Below are 18,713 nucleotides of genomic sequence, written 5' to 3'. Positions count from 1 at the left end.
TCCTGTTGAGGTCCATGAGTGGGCTCTCTTGTTTACTCCATCCTATTTTCAGAAGACAAAGCATCTCCAAAACTCCAACATATTCTCCGTTATTGAGTAACAATTATTTATTTTATACCCTTTCACTATTTACAATTGAACTTGAAAAACACTGTTGTTGGTATCCTGACTAAGAATAATAAGATAACCATAGCTTGCTTCAAACCAACAATCTCCGTGGGATTCGACCCTTACTCACGTAAGGTATTACTCGGAGTTGGAACCAATTGTCTTCCCTTTCCTTTTTCTAGAGGTTTCTCTAGCCTTAGGAACCATAAATGGTTATGGAAAAATAAAAAGCAATGCTTTTTCCATACCAAACTTAAAAGTTTTGCTCGTTGGTGCACGAAAATTGCAATCACACTTTTGCAGTCCGCACAACTAACCAGCAAGTGCACTGTGTCATCCAAGTAATACCTTACATGAGTAAGGGTCGAATCCCACGGAGATTGTTGGTTTGAAGCAAGCTATGGTTATCTTATTATTCTTAGTCAGGATACCAACAACAGTGTTTTTCAAGTTCAATTGTAAACAGTGAAAGGGCATAAAATAAATAATTGTTATTCAATAATGGAGAATATGTTGGAGTTTTGGAGATGCTTTGTCTTCTGAATTTCTGTAACATAATGCTTCCTCACTTTCATAAATACAAGGCTCCTTCCATGGCAAGCTGTATGTAGGGTGTCACCGTTGTCAATGGCTACTTCCCATCCTCTCAGTGAAAATGGTCCAAATGCTCTGTCACAGCACGGCTAATCATCTGTTGGTTCTCGATCATGTTGGAGTAAGATCCATTGATCTTTTTGCGTCTGTCACTATGCCCAACACTCACGAGTTTGAAGTTCGTCACAGTCATCGAATCCCAGAATCCTACTCGGAATACCACAGACAAGGTTTAGACTTTCTGGATACTCATAAATGCTGCCAACAATTCTAGCTTATACCACGAAGATTCTGATTAAGGAATCTAAGAGATACTCATTCAATCTAATGTAGAACGGAGGTGGTTGTCAGGTACACGTTCATGTATTGAGGAAGGTGATGAGTGTCACGGATCATCACCTTCTTCATAGTGAAGCGCGAATGAACATCTTAGATAGGAACAAGCATGTTTGAATGGAAAATAGAAATAATTGCATTAATTCATCGAGACGCTGCAGAGCTCCTCACCCCCAACAATGGAGTTTAGATACTCATGCCGTCAAAGAGTATAAAATTCAGATCTAAAAATGTCATGAGATACAAAATAAGTCTCTAAAAGTTGTTTAAATACTAAACTAGTAACCTAGGTTTACAGAAAATGAGTAAACTAAGATGGATAGTACAGAAATCCACTTCTGGGGCCCACTTGGTGTGTGCTGGGACTGAGACTTAAGCTTCTCACATGCCTGGGCTGTTTCTGGAGTTGAACGCCAGGTTGTAACCTGTTTCTGGCGTTGAACTCCAACTTGCAACCTGTTTCTGGCGCTGAACACCAAACTGCAACATGAAACTAGCGTTGAACGCCAGTTTATGTCATCTATCTTCGCGCAAAGTATGGATTATTATATATTGCTGGAAAGCCCTGGATGTCTACTTTCCAACCCAATTGAGATCGCGCCAATTGCACTCCTGTAGCTCCAAAAAATCCATCCCGAGTGCAGAAAGGTCAGAATCCAACAATATCAGCAGTCCTTTTTCAGCCTAAATCAGATTTTTGCTCAGCTCCCTTAATTTCAGCCAGAAAATACCTAAAATTACAGAAAAACACGCAAACTCATAGTAAAGTCCAGAAATATGAATTTTTCCTAAAAACTAATAAAATTACACTAAAAACTAACTAAAACATACTAAAATCTACATGAAATTACTCCCAAAAAGCGTATAAAATATCCGCTCATCACAACACCAAACTTAAACTGTTGCTTGTCCCCAAGAACCTAGATAAATAAAATAGGATAAAAAGAAACTAAGAAGCAATAATATCTCAGAGTTTCAAGTGAAGCTCAGATTCTAATCAAATGAGTGGGACTAGTAGCTTTTTGCCTCTAAATAGTTTTGGCATCTCACTTTATCCTTTGAAATCCAAAATGATTGGCATCCATAGGAACTTAGAATTCATATAGTATTATTTACTTTCCTAGTTTAGTATGTTGAATCTTGAACACAGTTACTTTATGAGTCTTGGCTGTGGCCCTAAGCACTTTGTTTTCCAGTATTACCACCGGATACATAAATGCCACAGACACATAATCGGGTGAATCTTTTCAGATTGTGACTTAGCTTTGCTAAAGTCCCCAATTAGTGGTGTCCAGAGTTCTTAAGCACACTTCTTTGCCTTGGATCACGACTTTAACCACTCAGTCACAAGCTCTTCACGTGGACCTGCATGCCACAAGCACATGGTTAGGGACAGCTTGATTTAGCCGCTTAGGCTTGGATTTATTTCCTTGGGCCCTCCTATCCATTGATGCTCAAAGCCTTGGATCCTTTTCACCCTTGCCTTTTGGTTTAAAGGGCTATTGGCTTTTTCTACCTCTTTTATTTTTTTTCACTACTTTTTCTTGCTTCAAGAATTAATTTTATGATTTTTTAGATCATCAATAATATTTCTCTTGTTCATTATTCTTTTAGGAGCCAACTATTTTAACATTCATAAAATTCAATATAAAAAATATGCATTGTTCAAGCATTCATTCAGAAGACAAAAAGTATTGCCACCACATATAAATAATTAGAATTTTCCTTATTAAGAACTCGAAAAAAAAAATATTGCCTCTTTATTCTAAAAATCTACTATTTTATTCATGTTTGATGATGATGAGAAAAATAAATTATAACTTAATTGAAAATAAAATCAAAATAGATATACTAATTACCACTACTCCTATATAACTTCTAAGGTAAATCTATAAGATAACTATCACAGAGTAAAGCTAAGATTAGGACTCAACAACCTTTATTTTGGGAAGTGGATGTTTCTATAGTCTGTGGGGTGCTTGGTCCTTCAAGAGATAATTTTTTATGCTTCAGTTTCTTCAAGTCACGCCCTTGCTCTTCTTGTTCCCCAAGCATTTTGCAAAGCATGCTATTTTGATTATTTTGTTCTTCCTTTACTTGGTCCATAGCTTCTTGCAACTTGGTAACCGATGCTTCAAGGTGCTCCCAGTATTCAAATTGAGGGATTTTCGGAAGAAATTCCCGTGCTCTTCTCTTGATGGGGTCATCCTGCACTTGTTGTTTTTCCATTGATATTTTGGTGATTGGTCGCTCAACTGAGATATACTCAGTTATTCCCATCTTCACTCCAGCATCTTTACATAGCAAAGATATTAAACTTGGATAAGCCAATTTAGCATCTTTGGAGTTATTGTTTGCAATTATGTAAAGTTCACACGAAATCAGCTGATGAACTTCCACTTCTCTTCCCAACATAATGCAGTAGATCATCACTGCTCTTTTAACAGTGACCTCAGAGCGGTTGCTAGTGGGCAGTATAGAACGCCCAATGAAGTCCAGCCAGCCTCTTACGACTGGTTTGAGATCTTCTCTCTTGAGTTGATTTGGGACACCCTTGGTGCTGGTGGTCCACCTGGCTCCATGGAGGCATATGTTCTCTAGAATCTTGTCCAGGCCTTTATTTGTTCTCATCATTCTCCTATTAAAGGAGTCTGGGTCATCTTTTAGCTGAGGTAGCTTAATGATCTCCCTGATTTTGTCAGGGTGGATGTGAACAATCTTTCCTCTGATATTCTCTGCCTGTCTGTTTGCCACAGATTAGCGTAGAATTCCTGAACCATATTTCTTCCCACCTTTGTTTCAGGATTAGCTAGAATTTCCCAGCTCCTGTTTCGAATTTGCTCTTGGATCTCCGGATATTCATCTTCTTTCAGATCGAATTTAACTTCCGGGATCACTGATCTTAGACCCATTATTTTGTAGTAATGGTCTGAATGTTCTTTGGTTAAGAACTTCCCTTGATTCCAAAGTGGTTTTGGAATACTCTCTTTCTTGCCTCTTGGAGTGGGTTGCTTTCCTTTAGGAGCCATGATCTTAGTGGGTATGGTTTAGTGATCACGGATAAACACACCAAACTTAGAGGTTTTCTTGTCCTCAAGCAAAGGAAAAGAAAGGAGAGGGATAGAAGGAGAGCTAGTTTTCGAATGGTGGATGAGAGGAGGGAGGCCAAATGTGGATTTAAAGGGAGAGGGTGGGTTTTCAAAAATTTTGAGGAAAGATAAGATAGAGGATATGATTTGTAAAAGATAAATATGATAAGAAAAAGATATAAATTAAAATTAAAAGGTTGTGAATGATATTTGAAAAATATAAATCTAAATTTTTATTTTGAAAAAGATTTGAAAAGATAATTGAGTTTTGAAAATAAATTTGAAAACAAGTTGGATGGGATTTGAAAAGGTTTTGTGTTTATGAATTAAGATACATTTGATATTTTTGAAAAAGGGATTTTAGAAATTAGGATTAAAATTTTTGGAATTGAAAGCTGAGAGTTTGTAACATGTTTATGCAAGAAATCATGAATTGGAACATAAAAATTTGAAAAAATGTGAATTGAAAACGAATTTACCTCCTCCCTACAATCCTGCGTTAAACACCCAAACGCTGCATGTTTTGGGTGTTTAACGCCCATTCGCAGCTTCTCCTAGGCGTTTAACGCCAGGAACTCCTTTGTCATTGGGCGTTTTTCTGAACGCCCAGGACGCTATAAATCTGGCATTAAATGCCCAGAAGGTGCTTCTTTCTGGTGTTCAACACCTAGATGGCTATCCTTACTGGCATTGAACACCCAGTAGATGCTTCTTTTGGGCATTAGCGCCCAAAACAACTCTTACTGGCTTTTTCGCTCCAGTGAGCTTCCTTTTTACTGTTTTGTCCTACGAATCCTTTTGTAACTTTGTGAACTCAAGCAATTTCTATTTTACCTTGAAGATAATTGACATAAACCTATAAAAATCAATTAATGAACAAATAAACTTTGTAAATGGCTGTGTTGCCTCCCAGCAAGCGCTTCTTTATTGTCTTTAGCTAGACTATTACTGAGCTTTAATCAAGTCTCGGTTTTGAGCATTCTTGCTCAAAATTACTCTCAAGATAATGTTTGACTCTCTGTCCATTAACAATGAATTTTTTTCTAGAATCATTATCTTGAAGCTCCACGTATCCATACGGTGACTGATGAGCGGATAATTTATACGCTTTTTGGCATTGTTTTTAGGTAGTTTTTAGTATGATCTAGTTACTTTTAGGGATGTTTTCATTAGTTTTTATGTTAAATTCACATTTCTGGACTTTACTATGAGTTTGTGTGTTTTTCTGTGATTTCAGGTATTTTTTGGCTGAAATTGAGGGACCTGAGCAAAACTCTGAGAAGGAGGCTAACAAAGGATTGCTGATGCTGTTGGAATCTGACCTCCCTGCACTCGAAATGGATTTTCTGGAGCTACAGAACTCCAAATGGCGCGCTCTCAACGGCGTTGGAAAGTAGATATCCAGAGCTTTCCAGCAATATATAATATTCTATACTTTATTCAGGAACTGGCGACGTAAACTAGCGCTCAACGCCAGTTCCATGTTGCTGTCTGGAGTCAAACGCCAGAAACACGTCACGACCTAGAGTTGAACGCCCAAAACACGTTACAACTTGGCGTTCAACTCCAAGATAAGCCTCAGCTCGTGTAACATTCAAGCTCAGCCCAAACATACACCAAGTGGGCCCTGGAAGTGGATTTATGCATCAATTACTTATTTCTGTAAAACCTAGTAGCTAGTTTATTATAAATAGGACTTTTTACTAGTGTATTAGACATCTTTTTGGACGTTTAGTTCTGAGATCTTGGGGGCTGGCCATTCGGCCATGCCTGAACCTTTCACTTATGTATTTTCAACGGTGGAGTTTCTACACACCATAGATTAAGGGTGTAGAGCTCTGCTGTACCTCAAGTTTTAATGCAATTACTACTATTTCCTATTCAATTCTCTTTATTCCTATTCTAAGATATTCGTTGCACTTCAACTTGATGAATGTGATGATCCGTGACACTCATCATCATTCTCACCTATGAACGAGTGTGATTGACAACCACTTCCGTTCTACCTTAGGCCGGGCGCATATCTCTTGGATTCCTTAAACAGAATCTTCGTGGTATAAGCTAGATTGATGGCGGCATTCATGGGAATCCAGAAAGTCTAAACCTTGTCTGTGGTATTCCGAGTAGGATTCCGGGATTGATGACTGTGACGAGCTTCAAACTCCTGAAGGCTGGGCATTAGTGACAGACGCAAAAGAATCAAGGAATTCTATTCCGACCTGATTGAGAACCGACAGATGATTAGCCGTGCTGTGACAGAGCATTTGGACCTTTTTCTCTGAGAGGATGGGATGTAGCCATTGACAACGGTGATGCCCTACATACAGCTTGCCATGGAAAGGAGTAGGAAGGATTGAAGGAAGAAGTAGGAAAGTAGAAAAAGAAAGGGCACAGTATCTCCATATGCTTATCTGAAATTCCCACCATTAATTTACATAAGTATTTCTATCCTATGTTATTTATCTTTATTTTCTTTTTATTATTTATTATTATTTGAAAATCCATAATCAATTATTATCCGCCTGACTGTGATTTACAAGATGACCATAGCTTGCTTCATACCAACAATCTCTGTGGGATCGACCCTTACTCACGTAAGGTTTATTACTTGGACGACCTAGTACACTTGTTGGTTAGTTGAACGGAGTTGTGTCCACACATAGCAAAGAGCCATTATAATTATTCCATACAACAACAAAGAATACAACATTGATGATCACAATTTCGTCCACCATGTTTTTGGCGCTGTTGCCGGGGATTGTTCGAGTATGGACAACTGACGGTTCATATTGTTGCTTAGATTAGGTAATTTTCTTTTTTTATTTTCTTTTCAAAAAGTTTTCAAAAATATTTTTCAAAAATTTCTCATCTATTTTCGAAAATTATTCTAAATTTTTAAGAATAAATTCTAGAGTTTCATAAAGCATGTTGAAGCCTGGCTGGCTGTAAAAGCCATGTCTAAATTCTTTTGGACTGAGGCTTCAACCCATCATCACAAGAGCAAGCTAGCTGTTACTAATTCATCTGCTGCTGTATGCTTGATTTGTCACTTAAAGCTTGGCTGGCCATTGGCCATATCTAGTGTTTTGGACCGGAGCTTTTACAAAAGCTTGGCTGGCTAGTAAGCCATGTTTAATTCCTGGACTGAAGCTTTAGACTGACATTTGATGAACACTGGAATTCTCATTAAAAATTTAGAATTTCTTATTTTATTTTTCCTATATATTTTCGAAAAGATTAATAAAAATACAAAAAAAATTCATAAAATCATAAAAACCGAAAATATTGTGTTTCTTGGTTGAGTCTTGAGTCAATTTTTAAGTTTGGTGTCAATTGCATGTTTTAAAAATTATTATGCATTTTTCGAAAATTCATGCATTCATAGTGTTCTTCATGATCTTCAAGTTGTTCTTGGTAAGTCTTCTTGTTTGACCTTGATGTTTTCTTGTTTTGTGTCTTGTGTTGTTTTTCATGTACATTCTTGTATTCATATTGTCCAAGCATTAAAGATTTCTAAGTTTGGTGTCTTGCATGTTTTCTTTACATTGAAAATTTTTCAAAAATATGTTCTTGATGTTCATCATGATCTTCAAAGTGTTCTTGGTGTTCATCTTGACATTCATAGTGTTCTTGCATGCATCATGTGTTTTGATCCAAAATTTTCATGCATTAAGTATGTTTAGTGTTTTTCTCTCTCAAAAAATATTTTTTCAAAAATAAAAAAATATCTTATCTTTTAAAAATTCTTATCTTTTTAAAATCTTTTTCAAAAATCATATCTTTTCCATTTTTTATTATTTTCGAAAATGTCAAAAATCTTTTTCAAAATCTTTTTCTTATTTTTATATCATATTTTCGAAAATCACATCATCAATTAATGTTTTGATTCAAAAACTTCAAATTTGTTACTTTCTTGTTAAGAAAGATTCAAACTTTAAGTTCTAGAATCATATCTTGTGATTTCTTGTGAGTTAAGTCATTAATTGTGATTTTAAAATTCAAATCTTTTTCAAAACTAATTTCAATCATATCTTTTTAAAACCAAATCTTTTAAAATCATATCTTTTCAAAAATATATTTTCAATCTTATCTTTTCAAAATCATATCTTTTTAAAATCATATCTTTTTAATCATATCTTTTCATATCATATCTTTTTCAAACTTTAATTTCAAAAATCTTTTCTAACTTCTTATCTTTTCAAAATTAATTTTCAAATCTTTTTCAACTAACTAATTGATTTATTTGTTTGTTTTATCTTTTATCTTTTTCAAAACCACCTAACTAATTTTCTCTCTCTAATTTTCGAAAATTACCTTCCTCTTTTTCAAAATTCTTCTAATTAACTAATTATTTCAAATTTTAATTTTAATTTTATTTCATTTTAATTTTCGAAAATTACTATCCCTTTTTCAAAATTTATTTTTCGAATTTCTATCCCTCTTACCTCCTTCTATTTATTTTATTTATTTACTATCACTTCTCTTCATCCTAAAATTTGAACCCCCCTCTCTCTGAGTTCGAATTTTCCTCTTCTCCTTCCTATTCTTCTTCTTTTCTACTTACATAAAGGAACCTCTATATTTGGACAAAGAGGATCCCTATTATTATTTTCTGTTCCCTTCTCTTTCATATGAGCAGGAACAAGGAAAAATGCACTCTTGTTAAAGCTGATCCTGAACCTGAAAGAACTCTGAAGAGGAAGTCAAGAGAAACTAAAAATCAACAATTCAGAGAAACCTAAAAAAAAAAGAGAAAAGAGAAGACAAAAAGCTTCCACCTCCAAGTCATGGGAGATGGAGATATTCATCTCAAGGGTCCATAACTCAGTAGAAGAGCATTTGATGCACATCAAGAGAGCATGAGAAATTCCCTCATCAAGAAATCCCTGAGATACCTCAGGGGATACATGTTCCTCCACATAATTATTGGAAGCAACTAAGGGTAGGAACACTAAAATCACTAGGGATCATGCAACAGAAGCAAGGAAGAGACGTAAAAGAGCTCAAAAAGTACCATTGGACCTTCAAAAGGTGCCACCCTCACTAAGTGGACTCATTCCTTAACTTCCTTGTTCTTATCTCTCTATTTTTTTTTTGGTTTTTTATGTTATATGTTTATTTATGTTTTGTGTCTCTACTTTATGATCATTAGTATTTAGTAACTATGTCTTAAAGCTATGAATAATTCCATTAATCCTTCACCTCTCTTAAATGAAAAATGTTTTTAATTCAAAAGAACAAGAAGCACATGAGTTTTGAATTTATCCTTGAATTTAGTTTAATTATATTGATGTGGTGACAATACTTTCTATTTTCTGAATGAATACTTGAACAGTGCATATTTTTGATCTTGTTGTTTATGTATGTTAAAATTGTTGGCTCTTGAAAGAATGATGAACAAGAGAAATGTTATTGATGATTTGAAAAATTATAAAATTGATTCTTGAAGCAAGAAAAAGCAGTGAAAAAAGCAAAAGCTTGAAAAAAAAATGGCAAAAAAAATTAGAAAGAAAAAGAAAAAAAAAGCAAGCAAAAAAAGCCAATATCCCTTAAAACTAAAAGGCAAGGGTAAAAAGGATCCAAGGCTTTGAGCATCAATGGATAGGAGGGCCCAAGGAAATAAAATTCAGGCCTAAGCGGCTAAATCAAGCTGTCCCTAACCATGTGCTTGTGTCATGAAGGTCCAAGTGAAAAACTTGAGACTGAATGGTTAAAGTCGTGATCCAAAGTAAAAAGAGTGTGCTTAAGAGCTCTGGACACCTCTAACTGGGGACTCTAGCAAAGCTGAGTCACAATCTGAAAAGGTTCACCCAGTTATGTGTCTGTGGCATTTATGTATCCGGTGGTAATACTGGAAAACAAAGTGCTTAGGGCCATGGCCAAAACTCATAAAAGTAGCTGTGTTCAAGAATCAACATACTTAACTAGGAAAATCAATAACACTATCTGAACTCTGAGTTCCTAGAGACGCCAATCACTCTAAACTTCAAAGGAAAAAGTGAGATGCCAAAACTATTCAGAAGCAAAAAGCTACAAGTCCCGTTCATCTAATTATAATTAATATTCATTGATATTTTGGAATTTATAGTATATTCTCTTCTTTTTATCCTAATTGATTTTCAGTTGCTTGGGGACAAGCAACAATTTAAGTTTGGTGTTGTGATGAGCGGATCATTTATACGCTTTTTGGCATTGTTTTTAGGTAGTTTTTAGTATGATCTAGTTACTTTTAGGGATGTTTTCATTAGTTTTTATGTTAAATTCACATTTCTGGACTTTACTATGAGTTTGTGTGTTTTTCTGTGATTTCAGGTATTTTCTGGCTGAAATTGAGGGACCTGAGCAAAACTTTGAGAAGGAGGCTAACAAAGGACTGCTGATACTGTTGGAATCTGACCTCCCTGCACTTGAAATGGATTTTCTGGAGCTACAGAACTCCAAATAGTGCGCTCTCAATGGCGCTGGAAAGTAGACATCTAGAGCTTTCCAGAAATATATAATATTTCATACTTTATTCGGGAATTGACGACGTAAAGTGGTGCTCAACGCCAGTTCCATGTTGCTGTCTGGAGTCAAACGCCAGAAACACGTCACAACCCAGAGTTGAACGCCCATAACACGTTACAACTTGGCGTTCAACTCCAAGATAAGCCTCAGCTCGTGTAACATTCAAGCTCAGCCCAAACATATACCAAGTGGGCCCCGGAAGTGGATTTATGCATCAATTACTTATTTCTGTAAAACCTAGCAGCTAGTTTATTATAAATAGGACTTTTTACTAGTGTATTAGACATCTTTTTGGACGTTTAGTTCTGAGATCTTGGGGCTGGCCATTCGACCATGCCTGAACCTTTCACTTATGTATTTTCAACGGTGGAGTTTCTACACACCATAGATTAAGGGTGTGGAGCTCTGCTGTACCTCAAGTTTTAATGCAATTACTACTATTTACTATTCAATTCTCTTTGTTCCTATTATAAGATATTCGTTGCACTTCAACTTGATGAATGTGATGATCCGTGACACTCATCATCATTCTCACCTATTAACGAGCATGATTGACAACCACTTCCGTTCTACCTTAAGCTGGGCGCATATCTCTTAGATTCCTTAAATAGAATCTTCGTGGTATAAGCTAGATTGATGGCGGCATTCATGGGAATCTGGAAAGTCTAGACCTTGTCTGTGGTATTCCGAGTAGGATTCCAGGATTGAATAACTGTGACGAGCTTCAAACTCCTGAAGGCTGGGCGTTAGTGACAGACGCAAAAGAATCAAGGGATTCTATTCCAACCTGATTGAGAACCGACAGATGATTAGTCGTGCTGTGACAGAGCATTTGGACCTTTTTCACTGAGAGGATGGGATGTAGCTATTGATAACAGTGATGCCCTACATACAGCTTGCCATGGAAAGGAGTAGGAAGGATTGAAGGAAGAAGTAGGAAAGTAGAAAAAGAAAGGGCACAGTATCTCCATATGCTTATCTGAAATTCCCACCATTAATTTACATAAGTATTTCTATCCTATGTTATTTATCTTTATTTTCTATTTATTATTTATTATTATTCGAAAATCTATAATCAATTATTATCCGCCTGACTGAGATTTACAAGATGACTATAGCTTGCTTCAAACCAACAATCTCTGTGGGATCGACCCTTACTCACGTAAGGTTTATTACTTGGACGACCCAGTACACTTGCTGGTTTATTGAACGGAGTTGTGTCCACACATAGCAAAGAGCCACTATAATTATTCCATACAACAACAAAGAATACAACATTGATGATCACAATTTCGTCCACCTGTGACACTCTTGTAATCACATATAGACCTCTCCACTGGGATTTCAATTTCCTGGGGAATAATCTGAGCCTATAATTGAATAGCAGAATTTTCTGCCCTGGCTCAAAGACTCTGCATGACAGTTTCTTATCTTGCCATCTTTTTGCTTTCTCTTTGTAAATTTTTTCATTTTCGAAAGCATTGAGTATGAATTCCTCTAGCTCATTTAACTAGAGCAATCATTTTTCTCCAGCTAACTTGGCATCAAGGTTTAGGAATCTGGTTGCCCAATAGGCCTTATGTTCCAGTTCCACTGGCAAGTGACAGGCTTTTCCATACACCAGCTGGTATGGAGAAGTTCCTCTAGGTGTCTTGAATGTTGTTCTGTATGCCCACAGAGCATCATCCAAGCTTCTTGCCGAATCCCTTCTACGGTTAATCACAGTCCGTTCTAGGATTCTTTTAAGTTCTCTATTAGAGACTTTAGCTTGCCCATTTGTCTGTGGATGATATGGAGTAGCTACCCTATGGCTAACTCCATATCGAACCAAAGCAGAGTAAAGCTGTTTATTGCAGAAATGAGTGCCCCCATCACTGATTAGTACTCTAGGGATACCAAATCTGCTGAAGATGTATTTCTGAAGGAATTTCAGCACTGTCTTAGTATCATTAGCGGGTGTTGCAATAGCTTCCACCCATTTAGATACATAGTCCACTACCACCAAAATATAAGTGTTTGAGTATGATGGTGGAAAAGGTCCCTTGAAGTCAATACCCCATACATCAAACAACTCAATCTCCAAGATCCCTTGTTGAGGCATAGCATAACTGTGAGGCAGATTGCCAGATCTTTGGCAACTGTCACAATTAAGTACAAACACTCGGGAGTCTTTATAGAGAGTAGGCCAGTAGAAACCACATTAAAGGACTCTTGTAGCTGTTCGCTCACTTCCAAAATGTCATCCATACTGTGATCCATGGCAGTGCCAGAGAATCGTTTGTGCTTCTTCTTTAGGCACACATCTATGGATTACTCCATCTGCACATCTCTTGAAGAGATATAGTTCATCCCAAAGATAGTACTTTGCATCCGTGATCAATTTCTTTGTTTGCTGCCTACTGTACTCTTTGGGTATGAATCACACTGCCTTGTAGTTTGCAATGTCTGCGAACCATGGCACTTCCTGGATGGCAAAGAGGTGCTCATCCGAAAAGTTTTCAGAGATTTCAGTAGGAGGAAGGGACGCCCCTTCTACTGTTCTATTCAGGACAAATGATCTGCTACTTGGTTCTCTGTCCCTTTTCTGTCTCTTATTTATATATCATACTCCTGCAGAAGCAACACCCATCTGATGAGTCTGGGTTTTGAATCCTGCTTTGTGAGTAGATATTTAAGAGCAGCATGGTCAGTGTACACAATCACTTTTGATCCTACTAAATAAGATCTGAACTTGTCAATGGCGTAAACCACTACAAGTAAATCTTTTTCTGTGGTTGTGTAGTTTTTCTGTGCGTTATTTAAAACACGACTGGCATAGTAAATGACATGCAGAAGCTTGTCATGCCTTTGACCCAACACTGCACCAATGGCAATGTCACTGGCATCACACATCAGTTCAAATGGTAATGTCCAGTCTGGTGCTGTGATGACTGGTGCTGTGACCAGCTTAGCTTTCAGAGTGTCAAACGCCTGCAGACACTCCTTATCAACGATAAATGGCGTGTCAGCAGCTAGCAGATTACTCAGAGGTTTGGTAATTTTCAAAAAATCTTTTATAAACCTCCTATAAAATCCTGCATGCCCCAGAAAGCTTCTGATTGCCTTAACATTGGTATGTGGTGGTAATTTTTCAATTACCTCCACCTTAGCTTGATCCACCTCTATTCCTTCAGTCACCATAAAGTGACATTTCTCCCAGTCTAAAACCAGATTAGTCTCTTGGCATCTCTTTAGAACAAGTGTTAGATGGTCAAGACAGGAGCTGAATGAGTCTCTAAACATTGAAAAGTCATCCATGAAGACTTCCAGAAAATTTTCCACCATATCAGAGAAAATAGAGAACATGCATCTTTAAAAGGTTGCAGGTGCATTACACAGACCAAATGGCATTCTTCTGTATGCAAATACTCCAGATGGGCATGTGAATGCTGTTTTCTCTTGATCTTGGGGATCTACTGCAATTTGATTATAACCTGAATATCCATACAGGAAGTAGTAGTAATCATGACCTGCTAGTCTTTCTAGCATCTGGTCTATGAATGGTAAAGGAAAATGATCCTTTCTGGTAGTTGTATTGAGCCTTCTGTAATCAATACACATACGCCACCCTGTAACTATTTTTGTAGGAACCAGTTCATTTTTTCATTATGAACCAATTCTAGTAATTTAGTGACCTCCTTCGGCACCACCTCCTTCATGGCTGGATTCAGCCGCCTCTGTGGTTGAACAGCGTCACCCTCCAATAGGATCTTGTGCATGCATCTGGCTGGGCTAATGCCCTCAAGATCACTGATGGACCATCCAAGAGCTATCTTGTGTGTCCTTAGCACTTGAATTAGTGCTTCCTCTTCCTGTGGCTCTAAGGTAGAGCTTATGATTATAGGAAAGGTGTCACCTTCTTCCAGAAATGCATATTTCAGGGATGGTGGTAATGGTTTGAGCTCGGGTTTGGGAGGTTTCTCTTCTCCCTGAAGGATTTTCAGAGGTTATATTATTCTCTCTGGTTCCTCTAGATCAGGCTAAACATCTTTAAAGATATCTTCTAGCTCTGATTTGAGACTCTCAGTCATATTGACCTCTTTTACCAGATAATCAATAATATCAATGCTCATGCAGTCATTTGGGGTGTTTGGATGCTACATAGCTTTGACAACATTCAACTTAAACTCATCCTCATTGACTCTCGGGGTTACTTCCCCTTTTTAGATGTCAATAAGGGTTCGGCCAGTTGCTAGGAACGGTCTTCCTAGAATGAGAGTTGCACTCTTGTGCTCCTCCATTTTCAGCACCACAAAGTCAGTGGGAAAGGAAAATAGCCCAACCTTGACAGTCATGTCTTCAATCACGCCTGATGGGTATTTAATGGAACCATCAGCAAGTTGGAGACATATCCGGGTTGGTTTGACTTCATCAGTCAATCCAAGTTTTTTTATAGTAGATGCAGGTATTAGGTTGATACTTGCCCTAATATCACATAGAGCTTGCTTGGTACAAGTACCTTCTAATGTGCATGGTATCATAAAGCTTCCGGGATCTTTAAGCTTCTCAGGTAAGCTTTTCAGAATGACTGCACTGCATTCTTCAGTGAGGTAAAATTTTTCAGTTTCCCTCCAATCCTTCTTATGACTTAAGATCTCTTAAATGAACTTAGCATAAGAGGGTATTTGCTCCAGTACCTCTGCAAATGGAATCTTTATTTCAAGAGTCCTGAGATAGTTTGCAAAGTGGGCAAATTGCTTATCCTGTTCTGCTTAAGTTTCTGAGGATAAGGCATTTTGGCTTTGTATTCATCAGGCTTAGTTGCTGTAAGTTTATTGCCTACAGATGTGGGTTGAGAAGCCTTTTTAGAGGGGTTGCTATCAGCACTTGTATGTGTCTGATCTCTCACTGGCATTTGAATGCCAGAGGTGGAAGCTGGAGTACCGTTAGATGCCAACTCCTTACCTATTTCTGGCGTCTGAACGCCAGAACTGTGCTTTATTTGGGCGTTCAACGCCAATTCCTTGCTTGTTTCTGTCGTTGAACGCCAGGACTGAGCATGGGTTGGGCATTCAATGCCAGCTTCCCACCCATTTTCTGGCATTTGAGCACCAGATTTATTCCTCTCTGGGCTCTGACAATCCTCAGAGGGATTTTGGCTAGCAGTCTGTACATTTCTTGGCTTCCTGCTGCCTTGAAGTAAGGTATTTAATGTTTTCTCACTTCTTAATTGTACTGCTTGGCTCTCTTCTGTTATTTGTTCTGATAACTGCTGTTCTGTTTGCTTCAACTGCACTTCCATATTCATATTAGCCATTCTTGTTTCTTGCAATATTTCCTTGAATTTGGCTAGCTGTTTTGTTAGAAAATCTAATTGCTGATTGAATTTATTAGCTTGTTCTGCAGGACTGAGTTCAGTAGTTACTGTTTTAGCCTCTTTATTGATGGAAGGTTCACTGCTTAGGTACAGATGCTGATTTCTGGCAACTGTATCAATAAGCTCTTGAGCTTCTTCTATTGTCTTTCTCATGCATATAGATCCACCAGCTGAGTGGTCTAGAGAAGTCTGAGCTCTCTCTGTAAGCCCATAATAGAAGATGTCTAACTGCACCCACTATGAAAACATTTCAGAGGGGCATTTTCTCAGCATCTCTCTGTATCTCTCCCATGCATCATAAAGGGATTCATTATCTCCTTGTTTGAAGCCTTGGATGCTCAGCCTTAGCTGTGTCATCCATTTTGGAGGAAAATAGTGATTCAGGAAATTTTCTGACAGCTGTTTCCATGTCTTTATGCTGTCCTTAGGTTGGTTATTTAACCACCTCTTAGCTTGGTCTTTTAAAGAAAATGGAAACAGTAACAATCTGTAGACATCCTTATCTACTTCCTTATCATGTACTATGTCAGCAATTTGTAAAAATCGTCCCAGAAACTCTGTAGGTTCTTCCTGTGGAAGATCGGAATACTGGCATGGTGAAAGGGAGATGATGTGAATTTATTTTATTTATTTTATTATATATAAAAATTTCGAAATAATAATAATAAAATAAAATAAAATAAAGACTACAATAAAATTAAAAATAAATAAAAATAAAAAATAAAATAAAAAAAGAATTTAAAAATATTTATCAAGATTTTCGAAAAGGTGAGGAGAGAGAAAGTGGTTAGGATATTTTCGAAAAAGATATAATTTTTTTTTAAATCTTAAAAGGATAAGATTTTAAAAATTTTGAATTTGAAATCTGAATTTTTATATAAAAAAAATTCGAAAATATGGCTTAAAAATAGTTAGAAAAGATATTTTTTTTAATTTTGAATTTTATGATGAAAGAGAACAACATACAAAAGACAAAGAGTTATAAATTTTTAGATCTAATGCTCCTTGTTTTCGAAAATTTTGGAGGGAAAACACCAAGGAACACCAAACTTAAAAATTTTAAGATCAAAACACAAGAAAGACTCAAGAACACCTTGAAGAATTACAAGAACAACAAGAACACAAGAAAGAACACCAAACTTAAAATTTTTAGAAAATCAAAATAAATTTTCAAAAATTAAAGAAAATTAACATGAAAACACCAAACTTAAAGTTTGGCACAAGATTCAATCAAAGAAAAAATTATTTTTGAAAAAGATTTTAAAAAGAAGATACCCAATTACCAAGAACATAAACCAACGCTCTAGCCAACTGAGCTATAAATGTAACGTGTTTTAAAGAAGTATTTTAATAAATAAAAATAAAAATTTTTTGAAAACTAATATTTTTAACTTGCACAAGGAAAACACGAAAAATACACAAAATAAGAAAAACCAAAGATCAAACAAGAAAATTTGACAAGAACTATTTGAAGATCAAGGAAAAATAAAGAACATGCAACTCAAAAATTGAAAGACAAAGAAGAGCATGCAATTCTAGTAAAAAAGATAATTTTTTCCTAATCTAGGCAACAAGATTCACCGTCAGTTGTTCAAACTCAAACAATCCCCGGCAACGGCGCCAAAAACTTGCTGCACGAAAATTGCAATCACACTTTTACAATCCGCACAACTAACCAGCAAGTGCACTGGGTCGTCCAAGTAATACCTTACGTGAGTAAGGGTCGAATCCCACGGAGATTGTTGGTGTGAAGCAAGCTATGGTTATCTTATTATTCTTAGTCAGGATACCAACAATAGTGTTTTTCATGTTCAATTGTAAAAAGTGAAAGGGCATAAAATAAATAATTGTTACTCAATAATGAAGAATACGTTGGAGTTTTAGAGATGCTTTGTCTTCTGAATTTCTGTAACATAATGCTTCCTCACTTTCATAAATGCAAGGCTCCTTCCATGGCAAGCTGTATGTCGGGTGTCACCGTTGTCAATGGCTACTTCCCATCCTCGTGAAAATGGTCCAAATGCTCTGTCACAACATAGCTAATCATCTGTTGGTTCTCGATCATGTCGGAATAAGATCCATTGATCCTTTTGCGTCTGTCACTACGCCCAACACTCGCGAGTTTGAAGTTCATCACAGTCATCCAATCCCAGAATCCTACTCGGAATACCACAGACAAGGTTTAGACTTTCCGGATCCTCATGAATGCCGCCAACAATTCTAGCTTATACCACGAAGATTCTAATTAAGGAATCTAAGAGATACTCATTCAATCTAATGCAGAACAGAGGTGGTTGTCAAGCACACGTTCATGGATTGAGGAAGGTGATGAGTGTCACGGATCATCACCTTCTTCATAGTGAAGCGTGAATGAACAGAAATAATTGCATTAATTCATCGAGACGCTGCAGAGCTCCTCACCCCCAACAATGGAGTTTAGAGACTCATGCCATCAAAGAGTATAAAATTCAGATCTAAAAATGTCATAAGGTACAAAATAAGTCTCTAAAAGTTGTTTAAATACTAAACTAGAAACCTAGGTTTACAGAAAATGAGTAAACTAAGATGGATAGTGCAGAAATCCACTTTTGGGGCCCACTTGGTGTGTGCTGGGGCTGAGACTTAAGCTTCTCACATGCCTGGGCTATTTCTGGAGTTGAACGCTAGGTTGTAACCTGTTTCTGGCGTTGAACTCTGATATGACCAGTAAACATCGGTTACAC

The sequence above is a fragment of the Arachis duranensis genome, chromosome 4, assembly GCF_000817695.3.
Source record: "Arachis duranensis cultivar V14167 chromosome 4, aradu.V14167.gnm2.J7QH, whole genome shotgun sequence".
Lineage (NCBI taxonomy): Eukaryota > Viridiplantae > Streptophyta > Magnoliopsida > Fabales > Fabaceae > Arachis > Arachis duranensis.
This window is presented reverse-complemented; position numbering follows the sequence as displayed.